Here is a 25,586-nt window from a genome sequence, read left to right on the forward strand (position 1 = left end):
GCAGCATAGGCACATGCTCTGCAGGCACAGATCTCCATGCACAATCTGTCCAGTGCAAAAGAGCATGCTATGTTTACTGTGCATAAATACACATTAGCAGAGCACATATACGCAAGGTTTAGTATATCCTGGACCTAACACAGGGTGATTATCTATCTCAGAACAGAATAACACTATGGGTGCTTCTTCTTACACAGTGCTATAATCAATAAAACTAACTGTGGCACCCTTGTGACCCTCCTCCCTGGGGCTCCCGGTGGAGATACATTTGCTAACTTCATTGAACCGAGTTTCTCAGCACTGGGAGTATGTTCCGCTACACAAAACAGGGCTGTGGCTTTAAACTTTCAGTAATAAAATAAAAAAGATCAAAGGCTGCCAAGAGAGACCATTATACCAAATATTTTTCAGCCTTTTTTCAAACCCAAGTTTCATTTGCTAGTTAATTACTGAGAAAGGAATGATGCCACTCACTTTAACAAATGATCATTTTATTTTTTTGTTTTGGCGCAGTGACTGGCGTGAATCTAAAATAATTTAAATCAAAACCCCTTTAAATCCCAAAATATGATTTACAGCAAATGTTGGGATGTAATGGTCTATCACATAAAAAGGGCCTGCAGGTTCATATTATATAGCCAATGACCATGAATATCTTGCTTTTCCATGGCATTTTGTTGATAAATTAAGAAGTGGTTTAATATGTGGCCACTAAAGGAGCCTTAAGAAAAACTCTGTAATACTCCAAAAGGTTCATCTCCATGATTTAAATAAAGCCTTTTCAATACCAGAATAACATAGAATGACACAGCAGTAATTGGAAGGGATGATCAAAAGACACTTCATGCTGCAGTTAGAATCACTTAGAATTTCCTCTACAACTAAAAGCTGTGTTAAGTGCATGAGTTTAAGACAGCAGTTGTTCCCAAGTAAATCCACACACTGACCGGCCACTAGAATGGCAAATTCTTATCAGTCACTTCAGTTATACACAACATTACCTAAACTGTTATTTCCTAAGATATTACACATCCCTCAGGCAACTTTAAAGAGTGAACTTAAAACAAGTCGATCTTTATGTGCCCAAATAACCCGTTAGCTTCTACAAGCTCCTCACAAGATCTTTAATAGACTGCACTTGCATGACCACTTTTTCTGGCAACAATGTCAGCTTAAGGAGCCATTGTCCATCCTTTCCCTTTTCCAAATTATTTGTTCTTGCCTATGCTTTCCCCCGGTTGTATCAGCACAACTGCTTGCAGGGCCATGTTGTATATTAGGGTGTGCTTTGACATAACTCAGCTGATGCAACACCCACCTGCAGCCAGAAAACATGGTCCTTCTCCCTCCTGCATGCACTCTCACTGCCTCTCTTGGTTCCCTAATATTCCACCTGATCTGAATCAACCCATTGTGCAACCACAGAACTAATAAATCTGAAACAAATGTGGAAGAGGGTAGGAACCTATAGGCAGGTGCAGGGGGGGAGTGATATTACCTTTCTTTTGGTGGCGGGTAACCATGAGATCGCAAAGCTGTCAAACTGCACCCTCTGACCAGTGGATAGATTTGGATTAGCATGTTGTTTTAGTCTGGAGTCAGGTAGAACTATAGCCTTAGCACAGGTCTAAGCATTTTGCTGAGCTGGAACCTAAATTTCCATCAACAACTAAGTCAATGCTCAAGTCATGGACACAATGCTTTGAATAGCAGTGTCTAATCTTGTGTCTATTAAGAAAGTAACTTGCAGAGTCATGCCCTTTAGTTTCAACAGCAGGGTATTATCAGCATTGCATAATAAAAGTTCTGTTTTCATTGTTAAAAGCTAACAATGAAATTTCACACTCCCACTCCATCTTATAATCAGTTACCTGAATTACTTGAAATCCTTTGTCCTGTATGAATGTACTGCTAGTATCATCTAGCATTATTGACACAAATACTATTATTTGGAGGAACAACTTATGCTTCATAGCTATTAATTCTGCTACACAGAAAAGCTGTAAAAATGATTATTAATACAATGTGAGCAATTTGATTAATTAAAAAGCACTGATTTACACATCATAGAATGTTCTGCAAATACTTAGAAACCACACACACACAAATTATCATTATAGAAACTGAATACGGTTTATTTTTAAACTGGATCAAGTCCTATTACCTAATGCAGGCCCTTATATAGAGAACATCTATTGACTCTGTAAATAATTCACATCAGTCTGTGAGGATGCAACTCAAAAACATCTTCCTATTAGAAAGGAACTTCGTTATGTTCCAAGTCTGCTTGCAATCAGCAGTTCTTTGTAGGCAGTAAGATGGTTTAGGTCCTTTGCCAAATCTCAATGTGTGGCCATTCCATAAAATTGACTAAATCAATGCACTTTGAATTCTCAAGATAGTTCATTTTCCAAAGAACTTGCCTGATTCAGATATACGTATTTAATTCAATAGATACGTGAAAAATACGTATTACATTAGTTTCTGGGGTTTTTTTTAGTTTTTAGATCTGTTCAACTTAATTCAATTCACATTTAACTTCTTGGTATGTAAGCATCAGTTTTGCTCAGTGCTAATTCCACCACAAGTTGTGAAAGGCTATAAAATGTTTAACTCGCTGCTTCAATTCAAGTAACGCCCAGCAACATGTGTATTCTAATGGTTGCTAAGTGACTCTGTAAGTGCTCACCTAGTATTATTTATCACCATTATCTTACAATTGCAGAAGACTTTTCATAAGTTTTCTGAGTGATCTCAATTTCTGTCGATGCGTTTCAAAGCTCTGGGTATCTAGTAAGTTATTTGAGCATTAATATTATGATGGACAACTTGTGATGCAGGCTGTTCAAACAAGTTATACGCTGTTGTTTGTGCTCTCCATAACCTTTAAGAAACAAGTAATGGCTAGTGAACAAGAAATACAAATGTTCCCAAACACACACACTTGTCTGTTTATGCACTCAAGTGCTTGTAAAATCAGAACTCCCCAAGGCTGAATCATGGGGAGCAGCTCAAACAGCTGCTCCAATTGGTTTTCCATACTTGAGCAGCTGTAGTTTTCTTCATGTCAGTCCTGCTGGGCTGATGACCACGTAAGTGACCCCACAGTCAACAACCGCCTGAGAGAAAGAAACTGTATGGCAACAGGGAATGCTACAAGGAAGGCCACTTAGGGATCAGTCTGGGAAAGTTTTCACATTGTTTTGTGGATCAGCACTGGGAACATTTCATAAACCAAGCTCTCTGGTGGCAGAGAAAGCACATCTGATTTAATACACCTCCACTGAAATAGGCTAAAAGTTATAATAGAATCATAGAATCGTTCAGGTTGGAAAAGACCTTTAAGATCATCAAGTCCAACCATTAACCTAGCACTGCCAAGTCCATCACTAAACCATGTCCCACATCTACACCTCAAGACCCTTTTAAATACCTCCAAGGATGGTGACTCAACCGCTTCCCTGGGCAGCCTGTTCCAAGGCTTGACAACACTTTCACCGAAGATATTTTTCCTAACATCCAATCTAAACCTCCCTTGGCGCAACTTGAGGCCATTTCCTCTCGTCCTATCGCTAGTTACTTGGGAGAAGAGACCAACACCCATCTTGCCACAACCTCCTTTCAGGTAGTTGTAGAGCACGATGAGGTCTCCCCTCAGCCTCCTCTTCTCCAGACTAAACAGTCCCAGTTCCCTCAGCCGCTCCTCATAAGACTTGCGCTCCAGACCCTTCCCCAGCTTTGTTGCCCTTCTCTGGACGCGCTCCAGCACCTCCATGTCCTTCTTGTAGTGAGGGACCCAAAACTGAACACAGTATTCGAGGTGCGGCCTCACCAGTGCCGAGTACAGGGGGACAATCACTTCCCTAGTCCTGCTGGCCACACCATTTCTGATAATCTTTCAGAGGAAGTGCCTTTGCACCTACCAAGAAAATTCAGGTAGGAATAAACATACCCTGTCTCACCTTTGTCTTCTACTTTTTTTCAATAATGTTGCTACTTTATTCACATTTTTACTTATTACTGTTTTAAATTTCTTTTCATGACCTGCACAATTCATCACATGATAGGCGATACCTGCATTTTGGGCACACATGCAGTAAAAGTTGATGGACGTGGCTTGTGACATGGCTACTGAGTGCCTCCACAGCAAGCAACATGATCCACTGGAGGCAGAGAGCAGCTTAGTACCATTTTCTCTAAAGTTTGGGTCAGAGCCATGGAAAAAACACACAGTAGTTCTCAGTCCAGTCTGTTTCCAGACCATTCCATCTCACCATACATTCTGATGAAAACTTCATGGGCAGTTGCCCAAATATGCTTTAAAATTAAAATAAACAATACTGAATGTTAGATGACACCCAATTTTTTTGCTACATTACCCAATGAATAATATAGAGCTAAGCTAAGGCCAAGACTAGGAGTTAGCAGAGGGATGTTCTTTTGCCAGTTTTGCTGCAAACATTCAGCATGAATTTGGTTGCATTGGTTAAAACACTGTATCTTGGTTATCTGTCTCTGGGAAATTGCTTTATGTTGGCTTCTCCATGTAGAACAAATGTTTCAGGGGTGCAACTGTGCCTTGTTCAACATACACTGGGCAACTAGGACAGCTAATCTTGCTTTGACCAGTAAGAGCTATTACCATAGGAGCATGGTAACAAGTAATTGAGTAAAAAAGTTGGCTTTACTCCCATTGAGTTCAAACTGTATGGAAGCACCTAAATCCCCTACAAGAAGAGCTGGTGTTCCCAATCTTACCAGGTCCAAAAGCAATAGTGAAAATATGGAAATTATACAAAACAATCCCTATTCCAGAATGTGTTTGTTGACACATGTTATTTTGCACAACGCTAGTAAGTCTACCCTACTACCCTTAATAACCCAGTATTTGAGTTCATAAAGTTTACTCTTCCATCCTAGGGGAGTTATTTTCCCTTAAAGTTTTTGCTGTGAAACAAGCCTTTAATATAATCATGACAGCTACCTAAATCAGAAGGGTTTTGTAAAAGACATTAAATGCTAGATGAAGGGCTATGTATTATAGAGCATACTATTGTATTTTGAAATCTATTGGAAAAGCCTTCTACACATCACTCATTGCTGATAAAAGAATAACAAAGGAACTCAAGAGAACACATTATTAAAAGAAGTTCCAAGAATTAAAAAGGAAAGGATTAAAACATGGCTATAGCCCAATACAGTTTGCAATTAAGCCTGAATTCTCAACTGCAAAAGCCTGCTTATTGAATGTAAAAAAATCATCTGAGTAGTCCTTTATCTTCAGGATGAAAAATATGAGACAGACTAGCCCTACAGAATCAGCCAGAAAGCATTTTTCCAGCAGTTTTGATCAGCACAAGCTACATTAGTTCCACACAGTTTAAATTACTACAGCAGGAAGTTTTAAAAATCTACTTTCATCAGAGAACTCTGCATTTTTATATACCCAGCTACAGTGCTAGCAATGAAGAGGCAGCACTGGCCAGTGGATACTAGGCAGTGATACCTGGTATGCCACCAGCACAGGTGATACATTTTGAACACACCAGGCACAAACATTCTTCCCGTGAACCCTTCGTCTCAGGAATGCTCTTTGCTGAATCCTCAGCTGGAAGAGGTTCAGGAGGAGCTGGGGTTGGGACCAACAGAAACATGGTGGTTTCTCAAAGGCATGCAGAGCTTTCACTTGAAATGCACCCTTCCCCGTTACTGACAAATGCCTCCATGGCAGGATGGGAGGCAGTCCCCTTCCCTGAAGCAATTGCAGATTATCAGTAGTCATGCAAAACTGAAACAGAACTTACATCTTAAGCTTAGAGAGATTGGTCTGGATTTTCATTAACAGAAGAATTCATTCCTCCAGGTAAGAGATGGCTTTGCTGTACCTGTAGCGTGGATTGTTTTAACTCAATGCTTCAAGAGGGCTATGCTTTTGGAATTATTGCTCTAGAAAGCAAACATCCCTAAGCATAAGGGTATTCTTTCCCCTCTAAAAAGTCTGTTTTGCTCCAACTCTGCCTCTATGACACCAATGACAGCAATAACACAGTTCTCACCTTTGCAGAGTCCTGGCAGCTCTCATATACTTTGCAGTAGGAACAGTATTCAACTTCTTAACCCCAAAACATCAACAACCGGAGATTACTGCCATTTCACAGCAACTTTACTTCAGAGGTTATCAAAACCTCCTTCAGGTTCCCTAACATGGGACTTCCTGGCTGCAAACTCTGAACTCGGGGTTTTGGGAGCAAGATGACACTTTGACACATTCCCTGTATTCTCCGCTGATGTGGGCTCAGATCCAGCTCTTTGTTGCACATTTAAACCGTCCTCCCAAGGACACCATAAAGCTACAACTTGGCCTAACAAACTCTTGGAAGGATTTCTGGAACTGAGTGCTCACCACCCAAACCATGGAGATGTTCCGACAGGCTGCTAGGTAGCATTACACTACAGCGCAGTGAAAGATTTTCTGTTGTCCATGATCTGCAGTATCTCTTAATTTGCCATACAAATCTCTGAATTACAACTTTCCCTTTATTCTCTTTTCCTTGTAGTTAAGTTCTTGCTTAAAATAGCGAGTTTTGTAATGCCCACTCAAACATTTTCGGTAAGCTGTCTGCCACCACACAGAAAAGACCTCAGTCCTTTCTCCTTGCAGTCCAGTGCAAAGAAACTCACCCAGACAACCACCTGAGTTTACCTTAAATAAGACCAGCCAAAGTGTCTGAGTATACCTAGGGGGAACCAGGTGTTCTTGAATGTCTGCTGTACAGAACCTAACTTTTCTAAAATTATCTCTGCCATGGGTAATACTACACATAGGTATCCATTCTTCTACTTGTTTTTAGCACGGTCCCAGGTTGTGCAGCCACACAAGCCTTCCCACGTAGCAGTCTTCCCCCAGGGACATGGCTATAGGAAGCAATGAATTATTATGGATCAAATCTGTCGCTGGTTTAAAGTGGCACAGTTCTATTAAAATTACAACAGCTTGAAGTATGCCTTACAGTTTTGTATTCCAGATATTGCAAATACAGCAAAAGAAAATATGTGACTGGAGCAGCAATAACTCCAGTTGTTCCTTTCTTTTACTTTTGACTCTGTTACAGGCTTTGGTGGCACCCCTTCTTCTCCCTCACCCTGGTAAGAGGTTGAGGGGATAAGAAAAAATGCTGGAGGAACCACAGCAATGTGCTACATCACACTAATTGTGCTCAACTGTCCTGCCTCTGCAAAAATGGAAAATATAACTGCAGTTGTTTTTGTTTTGGCCCCAGGTGCTTTGCAGCAGTGAATCATTTATTATCTTGCTTTACCTAAGGCATTTTCCAATTAGCTAATGAAGACTCCACTATCACGAATCAACCAGACATTTAAGATACTACAAGGTCTGCTGGTTTTCCTTAGCAAAATTGAATTTCCTGATGCATACTCAAAATGCCAATACATACATCGAAATTTTTTAGTATTGCAGGGATAACATTTTAAATGCATTTCCTTAGCGTAAGCCTGCTGATCTTGATCCTCAAAACTCAAGTCCATCTCTATATTCCTTTTTATTTCTGCAGTTCACCAGGTAAAGTTCTAATTTTAGACAAAGGGCCTGCAAAGGTTAGAGGTCAACATTGAATGTGGACTTCTATTTTTTAAGTTAACTTACAAACACATTGTTTGTCCCAAGCAGTTTAGTAATTTAAAAGGACTCTCACAGCTGGGCAAGTATATACATAATTTTCTTTAAATTTTTGTATGTAGAAATAATCACTTAAGCTTTTAATAAATATACTATTTGCCTTTTTTACATTAAGTTCCCACAAACATATTGTTCAAATCATGCCGCAAATTCTTCAGAGGAAATGAACCACCAAGTCCTGGATATGAACAGAAATAACAACTGAATATTTATAGATAAACATTATATGTAAATAAATGTATATATCAATAACTCAATTATTATCTGGACAACGACCCCGGGAAAATTACCAGGTCAGGATCCAGACCACTGCCAGATTATATTGCTCACTGTAAGGCTAATTCATTATAAGCCAAGGGCATCATGAGCTAAGAGGCAAAGCTAACCACTCTGTTAGTCTTGAGTTTTAACATTTCACTCTCAAATATTTGGTTTTTTTATTTAAAAGTATGCTTTGAAGTGACGTTATTTCAATAAGTAAGAAAAAACAGGAGAGTCAAAGATGGGCCTTTATCAACATCTATATATCTTCAGTTAGCGAAGTTTGTCAGAGCCTCCTAAACTATCTGCAATATTATACTAATTTTCGTAATGCTAAAAAACACTTCTGCTGATTTTTTGCATTTATCAAACATGCACCTCAATGTTTAATTATCTATAGAAGACAAGTTTATTGCTTTGTAAACTCATTTGACATGAATATTATCCTTTAATTAAAATATACAAAAATTATTTGATAACATTCTGTCCGAAGAATGAAATAATTTTATGAAGAGTCTCAAGAATTCTTTCATATTCAGTAAAGCACATATGTGGTACCTATGGCCTAGAAAATAAGATAGTTGGGCGTTTTGTTGGTTTTCAAATCCAGCTTTGAAAAGTTTTCATCCTGCTTAAATTTGCTTTTCCAGCAACAGCATATCCTTCAAAAGCATTTCAAATGTTTCTACAATAAGCATTGCCAATAAAGACATCGAGATGTTTGCAGACCCTATGTTCCCCTTTCTCTGATCAAATCAAAACTCTAAGTAGGACTGCCCGGAACACCTCTGCAAACAGAATTATTTCTAAACCAAGTAAAGCAATTACTTGTACAAAGAAACACAAATCCAGGTCAAGAAGAAAATAAGCGTAGGAAAGAACTGAGAAAGATGTAACATTCGCTTCTTTATCATTCTAAGAAATTAATTTAAATCTAGTCGATGGAAAAATGGTCTTGGAAATATTTTTAAAAGCTGGGTGTAATTTTAAATTATCTGTATTATTTTTTCTGAGTAACACTGAGAGATGAGCCAGAGATTTACTAAGTTGTGAACTACTTGCAGCAATCAGTTTGACAAGCTGGGCCCCCTTTCTGTTTATTAATTGATCAATTGAAAAAAGTGAAAAAATTACTGGGTCATTAATAGCTCTTATTTGGTCAAGATCGATGGTAGCATCTTGGGTGAGAAAATACTTTGTCAGAAAATGTAATCACGGTTCATCCTCACCACTCAGCTCCGCTGGCAAGATACTGATTGGCCAGAACAGGGGCGGCTAGCTCAGGTTCAACACATCAGATCAGCTAAGCCATGCAAAACGGACAAAATATAACCAAAGCTGAGAGCGTGGCCTTGCCTATAACCTGCTTTCCTACTTAACACTGTGCAAACACAACTCTTCCAAACCTTTCATTTCCTTATAAAACAAGCACTGTGTCTGTGCCATGGGTAGAAAACTGGGAACTATGTATAAATCCACCACCCTATTATGCTGTGAAGTAATATTCTAGTTGTAATGGTCTCTGCTGATTAGGCCATAAGCAATTGAAATAGCATTATATGAAGATAGGAATGTGACAAAATACATTGTGTAGACATCAGGGGGAGGCTTAAGTTATGCACTGCTAGCATAGTGTCCTCTTCCCAGGAAGGCATCTTGGTAGAAGCTAGTCATAGAAACTGCCTGAAAGAAAGAGAAGTTGGTTCCCAACTCCCAGAAAACCTGACTACACTGCTTAATTAAAGATGTATCAACTACTGGACAGAAATTACTTTTACTGCTACAGATTTCTATTAGGACATGGCCAAAATAAAACCATTCTGGATTTAACTCCACTGTCTTTACCTTGTCAAAATTATTCTTTTAGATAATAAGATAATACAGATATAGACTTATAATCTAATCAAAATCTCCCAAAGATTTCCAGTGAACTCTGAGGTTGAGATGTCTTGCTCTGAGATTTAACTTTATTAATGAACATTCTTTCTCCACATCACAGAGCATAAACCAGTCTGGACTTTCTCCAATGCCCAGTTTGTTCCATCTTCCATGCCCAGAGACTCCTAGAAACAACCAAACTTTCTCTTCACCTTTGTTTTTCCTGAGAGATCCTTCCCTGTTGTCACTGTTTTTCGTAAGCCTCAAACTTTGCTCCTGAACACTACTCTCCCGGCTAAGCAGTAATCCATCTGCATCACTTCGCAGGACAGCATGTTTTCAGCCATAGAGAGACATACCTGCATATACTGCCCCTTAACTGATGGACATATACATATAATACCAATTCTATAAAAGACAGGAAAAGGCTTTAATATGTATGCAGGATGATTAAGCCTGTGACTAGCACATGGCTCAGTCCTACCACACTTTTTGAGAAGTATGGTATAGCTGCAGCTATATTTTACTATTTCTTCACTTTCATCTGCTTGGTTTGTATCATTTATTCCCATCTATTCTCCTCTAAGTGACCAAAACAGCATTATCATCACTACCATTAATTACTCACATTAAAGAAACTTGGCCTCAGTTCTCTGAATAGTCATTTTCGTCTCTAACAAAGAAAGATCATCTATTTCTACCCCTTAGGTGATTATGACCTAAAACCATATTGAGACAGAGAAGTGGAAGAAAAATCAGCAGGAAGGTGTCAAATCAGATGTGAAATGATTGTGTTCATTATAATAATTGGTACTCATGGTCACTTACCACTATTGTATCAGTAAGACAATAAAACTATAGCTAGTTGACTGACTATAGGAACATACCTATACCTCAGGCCCTGTGGCTCTATGAACTTCAGCACACTTGGCCACAGCAATGAGACAGGTATTTGCTCCAGCTGGCATGCCAAGGTTTTGCAGGATCCTTATGCAGAGGCAGGACCTAAGCCTGTTTCAGAGCAGGCACTCTCAGGGGTTTCAGGCTCCCCCTGCCCAGCAGAGCCATGGCAGACACAGCTGGCTGCTCTGCAGGACCAACCTTTCCCCGGTGCTGCTGCCAGGGCAGCCGCCCGGCAGTGGAAATGATGGGTATACAGACCAGGACAATCTCAGCACTGCACCATGCTGTGGATTTGGCTGCACTTAGTCCATACTATTTCACGTGCAGCATATAAGGCTCAATAAATCAGGACACTGTGTGTGTTTCTAACTAAAGCACTGATGAGGAGGAGATCTCCCTGGAAGATCCTTCTCTCCGGAAGGCAAGGACATCGTTAACACAGTAGGGGCTTAAATTGAGCAACTGCTCAGACTCTGCACATCATCTGCATTTCCTTGAATTTTATGCCAGTCTTCTGCTAAAGACTTAGGAAAAAACACCAGAGAAATCTTCTGGCTTCTGGGCTTAAAATAATTTCTCAGGGAATCTTTCATAATTAAGGGGAATGCGTATTTTATTTATTTATTTTTAGGATACTTCCTAAAACTTCACTGACTGACCTGAGAAAAGCCTCAAAGGAGGAGTTAGTGCTCTCTCCTTCTCCACTGTGACCCTGACGTTAACTGAACCAAACAACTTCCCTTCCAGTTCAACTTCAAGTGCAATTCTACTCACAAACGTAAAAACATGTCTTCTGCAGCCATTGCCCCTTCCCTAAAACATACTTAGTCCCCACAAAAATTCCTCCATATCATATCCTTCCACAGAGGAAGGGACCAAAGCCGTTTTGCCCTTAAATCGCAGCTCCGAAGTTGATGGATCTTTTAAAGGAGGTGAAGGTGCATGACATTGCTCAAGGAAAGATCTTGTATCAAACTGCTTCTCCACGCAGGCAAGGCCAAGGGATTCTACAGCAAAGACACGCTCATCCCAGCACACTTCCTCTCACCATCGCTCCCGAGTGTGCCAGCTTCACCAGTACAGGGATATTCTCCAATGTGGAGACAGCTTCAGATTCAAGCCCACTTTCAGCAGCATCAGAGACTAGCAGAAACTAGTGAAAGGATCGGCTGCACAGTCTACAAGTGCTACGGAGTATGGCATATCCACATAATTACTGTGGATCAAATACTATACATAAATTACTTTGAGGCACTGGCTTAATCCTATGGAATTGAAAATAAGAACATATTTTGGGCTTTCTTACTACCCTTCCATCAGAGCTCATATTTTCTTTATTCCCTTAAATCCATAGGGTTCTTTCTGTAGCTGTATGGGAATATTTGCATTTTAAACTGACAACTCTCACAACAGAAGAGATCATCTGTTTTAAAAAGCGATCACATCAGAGGTCAGTGAAAGTACACAGCAGACAGGGAAAGCTACAGCAAGATGGTTTTATATCAATAACGTGGAGAGGTTCTGCAATAAACAATGTATGAATTAAATGACTTTTAAATGATATTTAACATTTGTCAAACTGTCTTTGTGTCTACTCATCTGATCTGCTTCTTATAGGCAAATCTGCCTCTAACCGCCAGACATGGCTCTGAATACTTTTGTAGTCAGCAAACACGCTTGGATAACCATGTTTTATTGGGAGGTCAATTTCTGGGATAGAACTAGGCAGCAATGTTTTTATTATTCTGCCAAAAATATCAACATTTCAAAAGCTTACCTGTTCTGCGGTGAGAAAACACAAAACCTTTCACACAGGAGAATAATATCATTCCACTCTACATATTCACTTATTAAAGCTGAGATTTATACCAAAGCTACCCACATTGCAGCTGAGTACCCTAGCCACAGAGCTACACAACAGCTGCTTTTCTCCTTTTACTGGCATGTTAAGTGTTTTATCGCTTATACATAGAGCAGTTTCAACCAGAGTGATAAATTGCCCCACAACGTAAGAAGTTTCTTGGGGATCTGGGTGACTCTTCAGCCTTCCAAGCTAGAACCTAGATTTTTTTTTTTAATGAATCAACATCTTCCAGTGAAAACCAGTTCAATAAAAGAAAAATGCTTATCCCTGACTCCAGCTTTAACTTTGGATTCTACTCCCCCTTGCTACAGCTATTTGTCTAAGAAGTTGGCTGTGACTGGATATGTGAAATCATATACATGTTATTCTAGACCAAAGATACTTTGCCAGCATCTACCCCAAGCCTACACAGGGAATGGAAACCAGCAAAAAGCAGATGATTTTATGTTTTTTGACATTCAGGTTTGGATAGTACTAGAAACAGACTTCTAACCCGCCCTTTACATACAAAGTACCTGTAACACAAATAAAACCAATGTGAAGGCCTAATTTACCTTAATGATAATTTACAGGAAGATCATTCTAGCACAGTAAAATCTGGATCGAACTGCCAAGTATATTTAGTTCAACATATATCTAATTTCGTTTGAACTGAAGTATGTGCCCACACAGACAACAATTCTACTGACCTCTCCGAGATCACTCAAGTTGTTACTGCCAGGCTCTCGCTGAAATGGTGTGCTGAATCGAGGGCATAAACACAAGTACCACAAGCTGTACACAGAAAGGCTTTGCGATACCAGAACAGCAGAGAGTGTGTGAGAAAAAATATCGTCTGCTACGACTAACAGGTAATTGAGTATTTGAACAAGGCACGAAGGCGAGAGGAGGGCTAGGAGCTGTTACAGGGCAGGATAACTGTTCGTATCTTCGAAGGGAAAAAACCAAGTAGGCTGACAGCAGCTTAGCTATTAAGCAGAGATTTTTTGCATTTCCACTAAAATATTTTCATTTAAGCAACTGCAGGTTTTATCACAGCAACAATTTTCTCAAAGTATTCACTTTTGTTTGAAAAATGTAAAATTTATTATTTATTTTATTTGATAGGCTGTATTAAAACATTGACTGATTCCCAAAGGCCTGCTTCAAAGTCCAAAGAATTTAATGCATGGGGTTTTTTCCATTGAACTGCTTATACTGTAGATAGTCTACAAATGCTGGTTTTATCACTGCTGGGACACAGGACTAGTAAAGGAGAATGAGAAAATTCACCTCCAACTAACTTTTTTTAATACATTGTTACTTTTACATTTTCAATTTCTTCTTGAAATAATGTCAAAGATTTTTATGTACACCTGCTGGTATTTTTCTCACACCTACCAAGACATCACATACTAACAGTTACACAAACCACCACAATTTGTAGACCAAATTCTTTTAGATACACCCATTCTGGTAGTACAAAGCAATAGCAAGTCTTTATAGGGACCGGTCTGGAAATTTAGAAGTCTTTGTATTAAATTGTATACCACTTAGAAAAGTGGTGTGCTCTGGGGCAGCACAGACATTCGATGTTCTGAGAAATGCCAAAAACCAAACATCATATGTTATCCCTTTTCATCCAACAGACAAAGGGACTGGACTTGTGACTCCACCCTATAGTTTTAGAAGAAAGGATTAGATATATCAGTATTAAAAGCATTCTTACTGATCACTCATTTAACTGATATTTTGAAGAATAAATTTTCAGTCCAACATCTCTAGGCTAAGACAGGATTTTCTTCTTCTTGTTGGTACTACTGTATTACATACCCATTGCAAATGAAAGAAAACGAATTTTACTTCCCTACTGGAAGAATCATTGGCTAAGACAGACTGAAGGATCAGATAAGGCTTTCTCTTTCTATCTTTCAATAAGACTTTGACTGTGACCTTTCCTCAAAGGAATGAGTAGAAAGTCACTATGTTGGAGTGTGCACAAGAAAATAAACTTTATCTTGGATGTTTTCCATAGATTTTAACCGTGTCTGGATTGTTTTTGTAAGAAGAGTTTCAATGATTGGAACACTACCGTATTATTACTGCACTATTTTAATTGGAAAGTTTCAGTTTTCTGACGAAGGGCTGTTCTTTCCTTCTTCTGAAGAAAATAAATAGAAAAAATAGCATACAGAAGAAAGAATACCTGCCCATCATTCTTTTTTATTACTCTTCAATAAAGAGCATCTCAAAGCTGCCAAAATAAGAGATACTACGATAGTATCAAATTAGCCCCCATTACACATTGCATCTGCAAAATACTGCCCCGCTGGAGCAACCTAGATGACTATGACAAGATTTATTCTTCCACGTATTGTGCTCAAAGTCCTGCCCCACAGAATATTTAAATCAAAAGGAGTAAGTCATTGAGTAGACACCAAATCCACAAGTATCCCCCAATAAACTTTGAAACCTAGTATTAATTATTTGTATTCAATTCCCTCAACCTGAGAGAAAATGCTTAATGCTACGATGTTAAAGAGGCCTTCACAAGTCAAATCCCTATTTGTATTTACAGAAATGTTTTTCAAATACTGACTTGAGCCATCAACATAAATTACCCGGCCATATCACAGTAACAGTATTAACTAAGAATGAGAAAGCCTACCATTAACGCTGCAAGTAAGATAACACATAAGGAGGACTGTTTCCAACAAGCAGGTCATACTTAACTAGCAGCGGGCATGGACTCACCATGACTCAATCCAGAAAACTACATTCATCACATCAGGATGATTTTTTTAACAGTATACTATGCACAGACACACAAGCCAAAATGCAATTTTAAAACAAAAAGCAGAAAAACAAAGCTTTAAAGACAAGCACCAAAATATTGGAGGTAGCTTCTCCGCTCTTCTTCAAAGCCGAGCTGTAAATGGTCTAGCGAAGCTGCCAGTGGAGTTCCTCAAGTGCTCCCAAACCCAGACTGAGCACCAGAATGGCCTGCTGTCTACCAAGAGGTCATGCACAACGTGCACCAAGTTAAGTAACAAGATCTCAATCATCCAAACTCCACAGCAGTCCAGCCCGAGAGAAGTGAGGACCACAAATCATCCTATCAAACTTCCCAAACAGACCTTGGGTGAGCAGTTACTCATGCGTTGAATCAGGCTTCTTGTGCTCTTTTTGTGCCACATGAAAAACTTACATGCTTGCTAGTGGCTTCTCTTTCTCTCTTCTTATTTCTGTACCTTTGTACAAAACTTGCCTCCTGACTCACACCTTCTCATCTATAGTTGGTACTGCATAATTCATGTTGCTCCTTTTTGGTGTTAAATTTTCTCCCAACAGCTGGCACATAATTACATTTAATGACATCTCTACACTGAGATCAATCTCGTAATAGTTTCCAGGACTGCAATCCTTAAAATTCTCTTTCCTTTATCATTACATAAAAAGCCCCACAAAACAAACAAACAAATAAATCAAATCTTCAAGCATATAGACTTATCAGTTTAAATTACAAAGATCAGTGCAGACGACATCCAGCCAAATGGTCTGTCACAACTATTCATGAGGTAGCTATCATGTACAAACATTGACTTCTGTCACTTTTCTTTACACACTTTTTCAGTGAGGGTCATAGTGAAGATATGCCTTGACCTTTTTAAAATTTGTGGTGAGGAGAGAAGGGACTTAAAGAGTCTATATTCCTAATAGAAAGCCTCACCAGAAAACACGATTTCTGGTCAAAACCATAAAAAATTTCTTCCGTTTCTGACCAAACTAATAAATCTTTCCTCAACAATGGAAACTCAGTTCATATTTGCAAACCCAAACATTAATTTTCAGAAGTCATACAATCCAGCAGCAAATAATTCTTTCCTCATTTAGTCAGGATTCTACTACTTAACAGAAAATCCTTAAATAAATGTACTGAAGTGCCACAAGAAACTTTAATACAATGCTGCAGATGTATGTGGGCATGCATGCAATCATTCCTTCCCACCGGTGGCTGGCTTGCACAATGGAGGGGGAAAGGAGGGAGGGCTTGCTACTGAAATTAATTATGTACGCTTGTAAAAGTTTCTTTTATTGCATAAGGAGAAAGGTTGTATATATATGTAGTGTGTAAAACAATACCTGTTTTCAGCATATGGCTTTGATCCAGCCTGTACTTTAGGGTGTTATTGCTTATATCCACACTACACGCATACTCACACAGCAAAAACTGAACTCACAAAGCTACACCCATTGGCTGCAGCATCAGAGTTGTGAAGGGTTCTTTAGGGTCAATCTTTCATTTTTAAAAAGTCCTGTCTGGAATTCAAAAGGTATCAGGTCTCGCTATACAGTACAGCAACTGTGGAACATACTAGTTTTGATCTTGGTAGCTCTTTTCCAGCAGAGAAGGTACCTTACTCACAGGTAGTTATGGGAGACACATAAGGTATTTCATGACCACTTACTTTTCAGCTATGTATCCTGGTTCTTAAACACAGCACTGCAGATGGTCCCAAAAACCTAACAGGTATCCTTTTGACTAAACAGAGAATTGAGGCTGAAAGCCTGTGCCTGACAGCTTAGTCTTGTGTAGTATTAGAAATGGCCCTTGATTGAAGTAAATACATCTGCCTAATTTGTGGAGAGAAGTAACTACTGTGGTAATCAATGGTAAACTATAAAGTAATCTCAACAGTTGGAGAAGTCTGATGACGTGTAACAGCTTTCAAGACAATCACCCCTTCCTGTTGTCCATGTGTTCAAAAAAATATTTACAGCACTGAAATTCACTAGGTACAATTTTACAAATGGGGAGCAGTTTTCCTAATTCCATTTTTTTACCGTTCTGTGTTTTAGTTAGAGTGAGACTGTCATCAAGCAAATACAGCTAAGGAGTTTTCTGCTAACTATTTAATGGCGTTATAACATGTCTGTTCATTGTTAGAAAGACGGTCCCCTCTCCTCTCCCATGTGATTAAAGATGTAACAGCTCATGATTTTTATAGAGTCAGAACTAGAAGCAGAAGAGTAATGTAACCACAGGATCCTACATGGCACTAATCTCAAATCACCACAGAAGACATTCCTTTCTACATATGTATATTCCCATAACCCCCTGGGAGATGTTTTAGTGACGTCCTTTCTGGCACTAAATATGTAATTCCTTCAATTAGTATCAGCTTACTATGTTGGCCTCTGTGATCTTGCAGAAGAAAAACTATCTAGGCGTTATTATATGGCCTTTTAATAGCTCTTGCAAATTGAACACAGCTTGTTGGTTGAATTTGTGTGCTTCCTTTTCATAAGAAATCACTTCATATGGGTTATATACATACAAAACATCCAATGCTAACCAATTATTTTTCTGTTTGCTAGTACTGGTGAAATGCAATGAAACAGCTTCACTTTCACAGTATATTGCAAATTCATTTGGACCATATTTTCTGTTCGTAACTGAAAGCTGTCTAACATTTTTAAGAAATCCTCTCTGAAACAGAACTGAAATTGAATTTATGCCTATTAGAAACAAGAAGGACAAATATTAGCTCCTTATTGAGGCATTTATTTCCTTATATTCCTATGTTTTCTTAGTTAAATAGATTTTGCTTTACGAGCACCTTTTAAAAACTAATACAGTCCTTTGTGGTGGCACTATCCATACAATGTATTTTATCTCAGTACTACAGGTTAGTGCCTGGGGGTAAGGAACAGTTCTAATCTCATTCTGTGCATAATGCTCTGTGTTTAAAATATAATTGCTTTTCTCCATCATCAGCGAAGCCTCTCACCTTGTAAAAAACAGAAAATAATGCAGGTTGCTGTGTCTCTCAATGCATCTGACAGCTATTAAGAGAGTCTGCTAAGCACTGGCACTTGTTAGTTTGCTGTCAGCATGGCCTTCAAGAGTTTCAGGTTCGCAAACACTCTACGGTGCACGGTGAGAGGATAAGAAACAACAGATAAAATTTGAAATTAGAGAGGTTCTGTCTGGATATAAGGGAAAATTTTTGCACCACGACGACAGTCAAGAAGTGGAACAAGTCGCCCAGAGAGCTCATGCTGTCTCCGTCGCTGGAGGTTTTCAAGACCAGACTGGATAAAGCCCTGAGAAACCTGAACTGATCTGCTTTGAGCAGGAGGTTGGACCAGGGACCTCCTGAGCTCCCTTCCAAGCTGAAGGGAACTATGGTTCTAGGGACACATATTTTTCATTCATGGGATTGTACTGTAATTCGCAAAATGCTACCAAATAAAGCAGGGGAGAATAGAATCAGCGCATTAAACATACTGGCTTTTCCATCCTTCTTTATGACCGATCCCAAAGCTCTAATTCTAGAAACTTTCTTCTCAGCAATCAAGCATAAACCCAGACTATTCCACAGAAGTGGCCTCTGTGCCTTTCCTGCAGTGCCGCTGCTGACAGAGATGGGTCTTTGCTGCCTGATGGTGGAAGCTCTAGAACAGGGTATCTCAGCAAAGATTACTCCAGTCAGCTCGGCACCCCCTTAGCTGTTTTCTTTCCAGCATCTCTGGACTAAATACCACTCTCATTACCTCACCTCTTCTTATACACAGCTGACCTCCACATATGCCCTACCTACACCACTTGATTGACTTCCCTACAACTCTTCCTCTTTGCTTCATATTCTGTGGCCTGGCACTGGCACCATATGTCCTACAGAGTCAGTTTCGATCCATTCATCTGAATCTGACCCAACTCACACGGATATATTTTGTAGAGCAGATAGAAGTATGTATGTTTATAACAGAAAGGTAAACAGTTCTTATATGAAACCGTCTGTCTTTACATCTGCAAAATGTCTAACTTTCAGTGACCAAAAATGCAGGATTTATTTTCCCATTTGAAAAAGCGTGAACTGGAAGAACAGGGCCCACAGTGTTGTCCTTTGCTGCTTTTTAACTGATTTGCCTTCAGGAGCAGGGAAGAGTCCAATTCAGATAGCAGAACACAATATCCCCAAACATCTGAAATAGCGCAGAGAAAGTGAGTATTCTCCTCTCTACTAGCCCAACTCCAGATTTTTGCTTCCTCACATGAAAGGGCAGGCTTTACCAACAGCAAATTATCACATTCTATCCTTAAATACATCACAGACCTGCGCATACAAATTACACGCTTGAATATTCTCAGACCAGCCACTCTTCCTTTTACGAGACAGACATTAGAAGAACATGGGGCTATCCCCCTGAACTGGCGTTCCCTGGCCGACAATGGGTTTACATTGTCGTGAGGGGTACCTATTAACCACTGCCATCTCTCCTCCCTATGGTTGATTGGGGCTGTGCAGGAGGTAATTAGCAGCCTTAACAACATTTACATGCTTGCATGGCAATGAACTTTAACACTCACCCCTCATGCGTCCTGACAGAAGGACACATAATATGCCATTCAAAGCCTGTCAGTGCTCTGCATCATTCTGAAGGGTAAGCTCAGGCAAATTTATGTCTTAAATGGTCACTTCCAACACAGTGTATTTGGTTTATTCTACAGGATTTAAAAAAAAAAACGAAAAAAAAACCAAAACACAACACAGCCAAAACCCAACAAAAACCACCAGCAAAAACACTGCAAGTCCTGGAAAATACCCTAAAAACTGCAAAATACTGCAAAAAGATACAGCATTTTACAACTTACAGTAACAATTATATCTCCAGAAATTGTTTACACTGATGGCACAAGACTAACAGAAGCTAAACGCTTTTTAAGCATGCTAAGGCTAAATGATTATCTCTGTTTTCCATATCCAGATGGCTGCTTGCAAGAGTCTAAGGAGATGAGAAAGGGGACAATGAAAGTGCTAAACTCATAAAAACTCAAAGTCTCTAAAGGAAAACATTCTGAGAAATGGAAGTCACTGTCATTTGCCACTTCCCTTCTCAGCCAGCTTGCACAGGCCCTGAGAGCCTAACAACCCATGACATGATCTGCTCAAGCCTGTCGACAGGTGTCCCCTAATCTTTCCACTTAATGCAAAATTCCAAGAAAAACATATAAGGGACAGAAGGAAGGAAAAGAAGTGTGGGTTCCTACTGAGTGTTACAAAACATCGTTCTCTTATATTCCCAGTAATCTGGTTTATAAGCCATTTTTATATGCAAGCTTTTAACCCCAAAATGTTACACTTCAAATTTCCTGAGAAAGTGACTCCAATCTGAAAAGCAGTTGCTGTAAAAGAACCTCTCCCATTGTCCCCCACCAAATCTGGGTACTACATGTCAAACCTGTAGACTTCAGTGATATGAGCATGTTTTTACTACCTTTTAACTCCTCATAGCACTACAAAACCAAGGCAGATTTGGAGAAATGAGAATAACAACTTTAGCCTGTCTCAAACGTTTTAATGCAATACCAATGGCAAAGTCTGCCACATTCAGAGAAACCCCTTCCAGATAAAATCCACCCATACACACCTGAAGAGACACACCTGAAATGATGATGGGTTCTGTCCCTGTGCAATGGAAAGCTGTGTCTGACCAGCAGAATCTTTCTACTACCGTCATTAAGACTATTTGAGATCAAGCTAACCGGCAATAAGAAAAAGACAATTTCGTTTGGAAACTCAGGAAATTTCCTCTTGAAATTGAAAGGCAATAAACACAAAATTCCCTAGAGTAATTTTCACAAAGGTTTTTCTCCCCACCCTCCCCCACCCCCCCCAAAGCTAAATTTCATCTTCTGATCTAACTATTATACATAGGTTCCAACTTAGAAATGGTTAGAGCTCAACAAGCTGTTAAGCCTGACAGATGGAAAAAAAGGGTAAATAGGCAGAAAAATAACAAATACTACAGTGGCTTAAAGCATACTTACAGCTGTTCTTTACAACACTAGTTCTAATTTCTGGTTATAGATACTACATATACGCACAAATTCTTTAGTTAAGAGTAAAAATAATGATAGCAGTTCATGGGGATTTGATGGGACAAGCAGTCATGAGTCCAAAAATGCTTTATTTGCTGCAAACGAGGAAAGAAGATCCCTAGCAACAGGGAGAAGAATTCTTCCCCTCTTTCTCTCCTTTTCCAGTATTTCCATATTTGAAAATATTTTGCATATGGTCATAATTCCATAGTTTCTCAGCAATAGGGAGAGAATTTGTTTTTGTTTTTCAATTTTAAAAAATGGGATTACCCAAAAAGGTAAAACTGGGCTGCAGAGCAGCTAAGACTATGGAAGAAACAGCATGCTTCAAACTCACTAGTATGCAACTTGTTTGCACTTTTAACGACATTTCAGTACTTCCTTGTCTTGCCTGAAAGAAAAAAAATGAGTATGGAAGATTGTTTTTCTCAAAAGTATTCTGAGAAATCAAACTTATATAGTCTACTTATTAAATATTGTACAATAAAGAGCTGACCACAGAACAGATGGCTCAGCATTCAAAATGTAGTTGTTTCAAATAAGTAGATGCAAAAACCTGGAGGGGGAATAAGCTTTTCAGGTTCATTTGTCCTCTAATTTATAATCTAAACAAACATTACCACTATTTTGCTCTTTCTGTGGTGGACAGAAAACATTAGAAACAGCCTTAAACTTCAGTGCGAATAGTGAAGACTTAACAGAGATCTCCAATTTAAATGCAATTAACATAATATATATTTTGGTCTGAAGCACAGCTCTTTAAGACATGGACTTCCCAATTCTGTTCTTACACGAACACACTCTCTTATTTCAAAGGAGGAAAGAGTGGTCTAAGATATCAGATTTAGAACCAGAAATATTAGTTCCAAAATATTTTTTTGAAGACCTAGTCACTGAAACACTGAATAACCATTAGGATTTAAGGCAGCATTTCATTTACTTTGGAAATATTTTGATGACTGTGGCAAAAAAAAAAAAATTCCAGCAACGTCTACTTCTTGACACAATCTATTATTTTTTCATGACTTCACTAAGACATTTCAAAAGTATTCTGCCACTACTGGCTTGCCCAAACTCCTGTTAATTGACCTCCTCTTACTTTGGCTTCGTGTGTGAAAAAGTCATCATGTGACAAGAGGAGCCTCGAAAAAGAAAACTCTCTGAAGCAGCTAGCAATCCTGTCATTCACTCTAATTAAAAAAAAAAGTAGTACCCCTTTCTTCAACGTCCCAATTCTGTAGAAACTTCCAACCTATTTCACAGTTAGGCATCAAGTAGCAGTAACTCTTAAAACAAATTGCACATCTACAGTGTAATTGTAACTTGTAAAATGTCTCACTGACCTAAAAGTGTCATGACCCTTTGCTTAGAAAAAGTCATGTAAAGCTGCTGCACATCATCATCAAGTTTCGGATTTGCTTCTTCTGAGGAACAATTTCTCTGCCAAACTTCTGAAAGCTTTCTTTTTGCGACTCAACCTGAAGGCTGACACTGTTCTAACAAGTTGGGTTTTTTTGTAAATGGAAAATATAGCATTAAAAGCAGCCAAGAGCCTGGATTCAGGTTACCACCTGCAGCCACGTCAGTACCTGCTGTGATCTCATTAGGTTTCACACATCTAGCACAGGCAGGCTCGCTCAGCTCCGGGATGGGGCATTTCTGCTGAATTCTTCAGAAAGCCGAAAACCTGCAAGCCAGCCCAGTCTGACAGCTCTGAAGCACTACACTACCTCACTGTTAGGGGCAGTGTGCTACCAAAATTGTCACCATAGACTAACTGCATCAATAGATTGTATTGATACAATTTTTTAACAAATTTTTTTATATACATGCCAATTACAGCCTCTAAGTACTTATTATTTGAGACCGTTAAAGTTTCAGACCCCAAACGTCAAATGCAGGTGTCCAGGTGGCTACCAGGTGTGTCTACATTATTTACCTTTCAGTTAAAACCCTGAGTGTCACCATTTCTCAAGCTCCAGTTTATGTTGCAGAGCAGTCTCAGAACCAGATTATTTTTCAACAGAACTAAGGATGTACTTCAAGGATGGCAGTGGTGTTCAGTCCCCAGGAATGCACTAGAGCTAGTCTGAAGTAAAACCTCCAAAGTACAGATGGTGTGGGCATTGGATTAGCAGCGCCATCCATTTCTCTGAAGATCCATGCCTATTGTGCACTGGAGACACAGTCTAAAAGCATATTTCAGCATGTGAGAATAAAGGGCTTTATTACAGAGATCCCAAGCATCCCCCACTGCTAATAACGAAGCCACTCACTTAATTTTCTTCTTCATTACCAGCTCACATTTTCCTACTATAAGACTCAAGCTGGTTTTTGCATACTGGAACATCACAATAGAGATGGTGTGCATTTTAGAGTATATCGAAGTGAATGCAAGTGCTCATTCCTTAAAAGGAAAAAGATTGGAAATGGTAGCAGCTATCTTACAGTTCTCACTAGCATCTGTCAGCCTCTAAATTTCAACTCATAAAATGACAACACTTTCTATAGCAGCAACATAACAGGTTTTAGTGTCTATTCCTCTGTGGGACAGTCCCCCCCCCCAGCCAGCTGCACTCTGACATGAGTCATGAGCAGACCTCTCAACTTTCAAAAATCCTGAGATCCTGACACATTGTTCATGTGACAGGAGTGTCTTTGAAATGGTCATGCTAAAGGCACACGTCCATTTATGTGATAACTGGGGAACACGTCTTTGGGGGCTGCCCTGAGAATGCACCTTCCAGCAGAGCTCGGGGGATGCAGAGCAATGCTACAACATCGTCTTTGCTTCAGGATTAAGCCGGACATACAAGGAGGGGGCTGTCACTGACAGCTGAAAGGCAAGTGCTGAGGTTGCTGAACATGCCCCTGCGCAACTTCCACGCTCCAGCCCTGAAGCCTGAGCAGCGCAGCTGATGGTTTTCAGACTGCAATCAGCCTCCTTCTGAGAACTAACGGCACAGCCATGGGGAAAGAGTGGGAGAGTGTATGCAGTGCCTAGGCTTGGCTATAATGAATGCCAACTACACTCACAATGTTTTAATTCTTCTATACACAGATTACTGCTTGTCTGTTTATTATTTATGATCGTTTCATCTCTCTTGAAATAGAAACTGCAAGAGATAAGTAGGCAGGCAGAGATGGAAAGACTGAATGATTGTCTAACTTTAATGTAGTACTCACAACCCACTGCTCCCTTAAAGTGCTATTTCCAAATCAGGATTACTCAATCTGTTGTTCACAGGCACACCCCAAAAGTCTGCCAGTGAGACCACATCTCCTTTTCCCTTCTCTATCAGCAGTAAGAGCTGCCTCTCCTAAGGCTAATCTACTGCAGCTAAGACTTCACAAAAAGCCAAACTTCATAAAAAGGTGTTCTAAAGGGGAATCCATGTTTTGTGCAAAGATGTAAATCTGACATCAACAAAAAATCTCAAGATGAGCTTTTGGAGAGTCCTTGGGCACTGTATTGTACTAGTCTGCTATTTATGAGGCTGAGACCTGAGATAGCAAATACTGTTTAGCTACTGCAGCCAGGCAGAACGGAGACAGTGATTCAACACCAGCATTTAGATTAGCTGAAGAGATATTCCTGAGAGGAAGGTTCCTGCAGCTTAGCCCCTACAGAAAAGAAATCCATGAGAGCAGCTGCGTAAGGGTGACCAGAGGAAATTTTTTGCCTAACCTTTTGCTTCAGCTCTTAGAGAAAGAGACTTGGATGTGGCACCTGATTGCCTCGTATCTGCTCAGACACTCATTTTACAACTTGCTCTTCTGTAAGCTGAATTGGCTCATGAATTCATCCTTTTTTTTAAACATCCAAACATCCTGAGGCAAGAAGTTTCACAGCTTAACCAGAAGTTTTGCAAAGGAATGTCTACTTCTGTTTTCAGGCTGTCACTTATTAATTTAAGAAGATGCCTCTTGTTCTTGTAATGAAAGAGACAGTGAACAACAAATCCCTATTCAGCATCTCCACAACACACATGATTTTTATAGGCCACTACCATATTCCCCTTCTATCTTTTCTGTGTCAGGCTGGAGTATCTGCCATTCTACCTACAGGATCTATTTCATGCCCTTGATCCTCCTCCTTGTTGCTCCCTCTGTACCTC

The 25,586-nt window shown here is 39.5% G+C and overlaps 1 protein-coding gene across 1 annotated transcript in view; it reads right to left on the minus strand.

Moving 5' to 3' along the window:
* Nucleotides 1–25,586, minus strand: part of LOC142085779 (glypican-5-like) — a 392,228-nt gene that overhangs the window by 223,599 nt on the left and 143,043 nt on the right. The window lies entirely within an intron of this gene.

This window comes from Calonectris borealis, chromosome 9 (genome assembly GCF_964195595.1).
Source record: "Calonectris borealis chromosome 9, bCalBor7.hap1.2, whole genome shotgun sequence".
Taxonomy (NCBI): domain Eukaryota; kingdom Metazoa; phylum Chordata; class Aves; order Procellariiformes; family Procellariidae; genus Calonectris; species Calonectris borealis.